At 33.4% G+C, this 6,387-nt stretch overlaps 1 long non-coding RNA gene and 1 pseudogene across 1 annotated transcript; both read left to right on the top strand.

Moving 5' to 3' along the window:
* The first annotated feature begins 1,206 nt into the window (after positions 1-1,206).
* On the top strand, positions 1,207-2,841 carry LOC141700579 (luminal-binding protein 5-like; annotated as a pseudogene).
* An 18-nt stretch (positions 2,842-2,859) lies between these two features.
* On the top strand, positions 2,860-4,961 carry LOC141700580 (uncharacterized). The gene is made up of 4 exons (XR_012566429.1): positions 2,860-3,519; positions 3,630-3,801; positions 4,332-4,437; positions 4,553-4,961. It is a non-coding gene; the product is annotated as an uncharacterized LOC141700580 (long non-coding RNA).
* The last annotated feature ends 1,426 nt before the right edge of the window (positions 4,962-6,387 follow it).

The raw sequence follows: 6,387 nt of genomic DNA on the forward strand, positions 1-6,387 counted from the left end.
GGGTTACTTATTCCTATTCGTTGTTTTGTCAAACTCCCAGTAATCATTACCTACTCTCATAATTTCATCCTTCTTTTCAGCAACATCCCTGGTGTAAACCAAGGAACTATATCTGGTAGGTTCACTTTCCTCACTAATATCTTTATAATTATCGAACTAAGTACTTCGCCCCACTGGCCTTCAAAGAAATTCCAAGGCAATTATATATTACTCAACTTCCCTCAACTTAAGTATTTTCTTCCTCGTATCTTTACACAAGGTGGATCTACTTTATCTTTCACTACGCCATAGATGGCCTATCGCAACCCCCTCCCTAAAGAATGTTACCTAATATGTTACGTTAGATAAGGTAGTTATGAGCTAATTTAACATTTTGTTTTTTATGTTACCTTAGCCAAAACTGTGGCGTTGCATTAGGTCGAAAGTGTTGCAGCTTGCAACATTCTGGTCAAAGTGTTATCTTAGAGTATCAAAACATAAATATGATTTTTTTAAGATTCATTATCAATTTAAATTCATTTTCAAGAATTGAGGGTGATATACAAATAGAATGAATAAAATCTGTGACGATATGCGAATTTTGTACATATTAAAACTTAAAAAGGTTAAAAGAGGAATTAATTAGCAAAAAAAAGTTAAAATAAATATTTTAAACATAATAAAATTTTAAAATAGAGTTTTTAAAAATAATAAAACATATAAATTATTATCGTCTTGATATGGGCATTGTTATATAAGTAAAATAACAAAAATAAAATATTTGAATATACATATTTATATAAAAAATAAAATAAATAAAATATTTAAATATTTGAAAATAGATTTATGAAATCTTAGAAATTTGATAAGGAGGTAAAATTTATGAAAACATTCAAACCCGGCGCCCATTTTTTTTGGGTAAAAGGCCGCCTATTTTCAGCCCGTTAAAATTCAGCTCTCTCGGTCACATTACTCTCTCTCTCTCTCTCATTCTTTCGCTCTCATTCTTTCAGTCTCTTCTCCCCTTTGTGCTCTCTCAATCTCATTATTCTCTCTCGATCTCTGTCTACTATCTCTCTATCTACTCGCTATAACTTGAAATTTCTAGTTAATAATTAGGTATTTGTATTTGAACTTGGGGCTCAATTGATTTCAATATCAAATTAGGGCTCAATTGAATGTCAAATTGGGGGTTTGATTCTTCATTTTGAGTTCAATTAATTAACTTCATTTGATCTCTTGACGCAAATGAAGGATACGGCTGAAGCATTCCTTGGGAAGAAAATTAAGGACGCCGTGGTCACTGTTCCAGGTAATAAAATTGTCTTATCTTTCACTTATACTCAATGATAATGGCAATGTATTTGATTTAATGGTTGTTTATATGAATTTTGCAGCTTACTTTAATGATGCCCAAAGACAGGCTACAAAAGATGCTGGTGTTATTGCTGGACTTAATGTTGCAAGAATTATTAATGAACCTACCGCAGCTGCTATCGCTTATGGACTTGACAAGAAAGGTAGAGAAAAGAACATTCTTGTTTTTGACCTTGGTGGTGGGACATTTGATGTCAGTATCTTAACTATTGACAATGGTGTTTTTGAGGTTCTTGCAACAAATGGAGACACCCATCTGGGAGGTAAGAATTCTACTTGCCACCAAGTAAATGTATATGTTTTTACTTTGTGTACTTTATAGTTTGTAATCCAATTCTGTCACTTCTGTCATTGAATGAGGGAGGGGGTAATTTAATTAAAATTGGCAGTGGGTAATAACTATATAGATGGAAAATGATTTTTTTAAGACCAAATTCTCGTTGTTTTTCCAGTCAGGTGTGTAATTCAGTAATTGTTGATGGTCTCTTTTTAGTACCATTTGATTACTATAAGTTGTTGATTATTGTAATTTGTCTTTTTATTTGCAAGTTATACTGTGAGGAATCTGTCTAAAGCTTTAATTTTATATGCATGAGAGGACTTTGATCAGAGAATCATGGAATACTTCATTAAGTTGATCAAGAAGAAGTATAAGAAAGGTATCAGCAAGGACAACAGAGCTCTTGGGAAGCTACGAAGAGAAGCTGAGAGGGCCAAGAGAGCTTTGAGTAGCCAACATCAGATCCGTGTAGAGATTGAATCACTCTTTGATGGTACAGATTTCTCGGAACCACTTACCAGAGCTCGTTTCGAGGAGTTGAGCAATGATCTATTTAGAAAGACTATGGGTCCGGTTAAGAAGGCCATGGAGGATGCTGGATTGGAGGAACGTCAAATTGATGAAATTGTACTTGTTGGTAGGAGTACCAGAATTCCTAAAGTTCAACACCTTCTGAAGGATTACTTTGATGGAAAGGAGCCTAACAAGGGAGTGAACCCAGACGAGGCTGTTGCATATGGTGCTGCTGTACAAGGAGGCATCTTAAGTGGAGAGGGCGGCGATGAAACTAAAGGTACAGCTCTTATTTTGCAGAATACATTCCTAGAAGATATTTTATCATTTATCTTTGTTGCCAAGATACAAAAAGATTATTACTAATAAGCCCTTTTCTTAAAAAAAACAGATATTCTGCTTTTGGATGTGGCTCCCGGTACCCTTGGTATTGAAACCGTTGGCGGCCGGGGTGATGACCAAGTTGATTCCAAGGAACACCGTCATTCCAACAAAGAAGTCCCAAACTTTTACAACTTACCAGGATCAACAGACAGTTGTGTCTATTCAGGTACAACTTTTACAACTGACTTATAACATATACATCTTGTATTTGGTTGCATTTTCTGATTAAATATTCAATCTTGTAACAGGTCTTTTAAGGTGAAAGGAGTCTGACAAAAGATTGCAGGCTTCTCGGGAAGTTTGATTAGGTTTATTTACAGCAAAAATTGAATGATTACTATAATTTAGGTTTATTAGCAAAAATACACCTTATTTATCCACTTTAGTTACAAGAGCAAGTTCTACTCTGTTATAATACAGGTTTAGTATGCATGATAAAAGAGGTAAATCTTAAACTGTTTTGTGACAACAATATGCTTTTTCCATGCATACACAGAAGAAAATAAAATTTTCTTATTAAATTTGGCAAAGAAATTAAATAAAGAATAATACTTTCTCCCTATATAAGTTTCCAAAATGAAAATAGAAATGCAAAAGTTTGAGTTGTAGTGAATGGATAATTAGTCGGATCATAATTCAGTCTGCACTAGAGTCCAAAATGAAAATAGAAATGAAAAAGTTTGAGTTGTTTTTTCTAGTTTTTTTATTTATTTCTGAGCTAGTATAAATTGTATTAAATCTGTGTGACCTGTCATGTGCTGCATCCTAGAAAAGCCATCTTTAGTGATATCGAAAACCTCAGTACAGTACAAACATAGACAACTTGATTATTGACTTATTTCCCAATAATCAAATTGTATATTTTATATTGTGCCTGTCAATTAAGCTTATATTGTCCCAATAATCATATTATATGTTTTATACTGAATCAGGGTGTTGCTTTTAAGGTGTTTTCTTGTGTTAGTTCTCTCCCTCTCTGTGTAAATGTAATTTGCATTAGCTTTTAAGTTTTTCATCATTACTTAATTTTGTATTTTGATGGTCAAAAGCTTAGGTCTTGGGTTAGTCAGATGATTGTGTTCCTTGTTTCCTGTAGCTATGGTAGCTCTGACAGAATTGATTTGCTGGAAAATAGTGGCCAAGGCATTTTACGAGACTGGAATTGGCCTAGTTATATATCAGAAACCTATTACATCTTATTTCTATAAAAGCCGGAAAGCAAATAAGCCTCATATATGTGATCAAAACAGGTGGAACAACATATCATGGTATGCAACTAAACATAACTATACATTTCTCTGTGAAAATTTATATTTCCATATCATGGTATCTCTGTGCTTATTTACACCGTCTTTTCCGCCACTGATGCCAAGCGTAGCGCTAGAGATTCTCGTGTTCCTGTAAGCCCCCCGACACTCTTGTATTTTCAGATTATGTTTACAAACATAATTACACAAGACTTATATACACTATAAAAATCTGTTCATTGCATAAAAATTCACTTTGTATATGTCTTCAACAAATACTCCCTATCCAGCAGATAGATTTTCAGGGAGTTTTGAAATACTTAAACTTGAGTTGTTTACTTTCTGATTTCTGCAGCCATTTATATATAACAAATATATCTCTAAGTAAACAAGAATTGTTATCTGAAATAGTGGAATCTAGAAGTAGTTTGAAGATTTTAATTACCTGACCAAGTTGGTGATACTCCATGACCAGAATATATAATAACTGCATATACCTACTATCTGCTGGCATTGTAAATTTGGTTTGTAACTATAAGATTAATGAGCAGGAGCTGAGTCATGCTGCTGACATAATTTGATTGTACAAGAAATCAAACAAGAGTGAACTTTGCTTCAGGCAGTGCAGGATTTGATCCTTTAACATCTAAGCTTGCGGTAGACATTTCAACTCTGTAGACAACATATTACTATTATTTTTAGCCTCTTGAAAGTGCACATTCAGATATTTTTATTAATCATATTTCGTTTTCTCTTACTCTTATTAAAACAGTCAGTTATATCGTTATCAGATCAGATAGATTTATTTAATGAGTACATCATAAACCTGAAAGTTGCAGTGGGAGCTTAAACAACAAGCGCGATATTGACCAGCAGCCTGTTTGTAGTAGTTGCAGGCAACAATGACATTACCAACACTTATTTCAACAATCCTACTAGGAGACTGCATTATGACTACTTTTCATATACATCAATTGGTGGAAAAGAGCCTTGGTAGACTGATCTTCAAGGAGATAGCTAAAGATAGCTGCCGAATTAGTTAAGTTAATTGCGATTCTCGTAAATTAGACTTGTAATGTTTGTATTTAGTAGATTAAGAAGTTTGGGATGTATTAGATATAGTACATTTAATTGTACATCGGTTTTATGAAATGGTATTGTTGGATGGATCGTTGGGTTAATGAATTTGTTTTTGGTATTGCATAAATATTAACAACAAATTTTCATTTTTTTATTAGCAAAGTGTTACATTAGCTTTATAAAATGTTACAATAACAAAAAAAATGGGACCCATATTCCATGTAATAACTGTGGGCCCTAATGTGGGTCCCACTTGTTTAAAAACATTTTAGAACTCTAAGATAACATAAAAACCAAGTTACAACTATCTCTCTTTCTGTTGCATTAGCAAGCTAAGGCAACATATAAACAAGTTAAAACACGATGTTTCCTTAGGCACCAAAGATGTTATCTTAGACCACTAAGGCAACATGAAAAAACCTATCTTTAAGAAAATGTTACCTTAGCTTAAAAATGGGGCAAGAGCAACATATTTAACCCCTAATTCAACGTTTTTTTGGTGTTATAGTAGGCATTTTATGGTGTAGTGTTTTTTGACTTATTAACTTCTTTCTTCGCACAATTGGAAGAGCTTCTTATCTTAATTCTTTCTTTCATAACTTACCCTACTACTGGCTTCCATACACTTTACTATCCGCTTCTCCTAAATTAATATTTACCTTATGAAAGGACAACCAATTCGATACTAAAATCATGTCAAACTCCTCTACCTCAAAGGGTGTTAGATCAGTTGCACTACGTCCGAATTTCTAAACACTCGATCTTTTGGTCACTCTGGAAGTTCTGCCTCTAGTCGTGCTGGATATTGGCCTTTGGGATGTAGTACCTTGAGTAACCGCTCCACAATTCCTCGTAATATGTCCAACCTTCCTACAATGGTAGCGAATAACTCCTATTTTTCTAGATTACCCTCCAATGTAGCATGACCCTTGTGGCCACATTTGAAACATTAAACATTCTTTGTTTTCAGACCTAAAAATCACATCAGAATCTAACTTACTCTAATTGGAACCGACTTTTATCTAACTGACCATTAGTTGGTACAATTAATCAACTCCCTCTTTTAATTAATCAATTGGAGTATCATCTGAAACACCTCTAACATATCATAGTATACGTTGTATCTTTAAAAGTAAGGTATTTTAAAAATTTGGGCAGCATTTCCTCTATATTACTGACTACTAGTCGGACTCAAGCCAACACCAACAATCAACCAACAATCATATCAACCCATCAACATCAACCAAACCACGAACAAGTATACTAACCATCTTCCACCACTCCACTCCAGAGTTCACAATATTTTTATTATTTCAAACAAATCTTAATAAATTTGGTGTTGAAGAATTAATTACTAATAATAAAATCATCACTTTGAAATAGGATTGACCTATTATATTTTTGATGTGATATAATATTATAAATTTCTAGTTCATCTAAATAATTAAGAAACAACATCTTATTTTCAAAAAAGTATCACATGATCTTGGCCGGTGCTTAGTTATTACTTATTAGGATTTGAGTGAG

This window comes from Apium graveolens, unplaced genomic scaffold (genome assembly GCF_009905375.1).
Source record: "Apium graveolens cultivar Ventura unplaced genomic scaffold, ASM990537v1 ctg2526, whole genome shotgun sequence".
NCBI lineage: Eukaryota > Viridiplantae > Streptophyta > Magnoliopsida > Apiales > Apiaceae > Apium > Apium graveolens.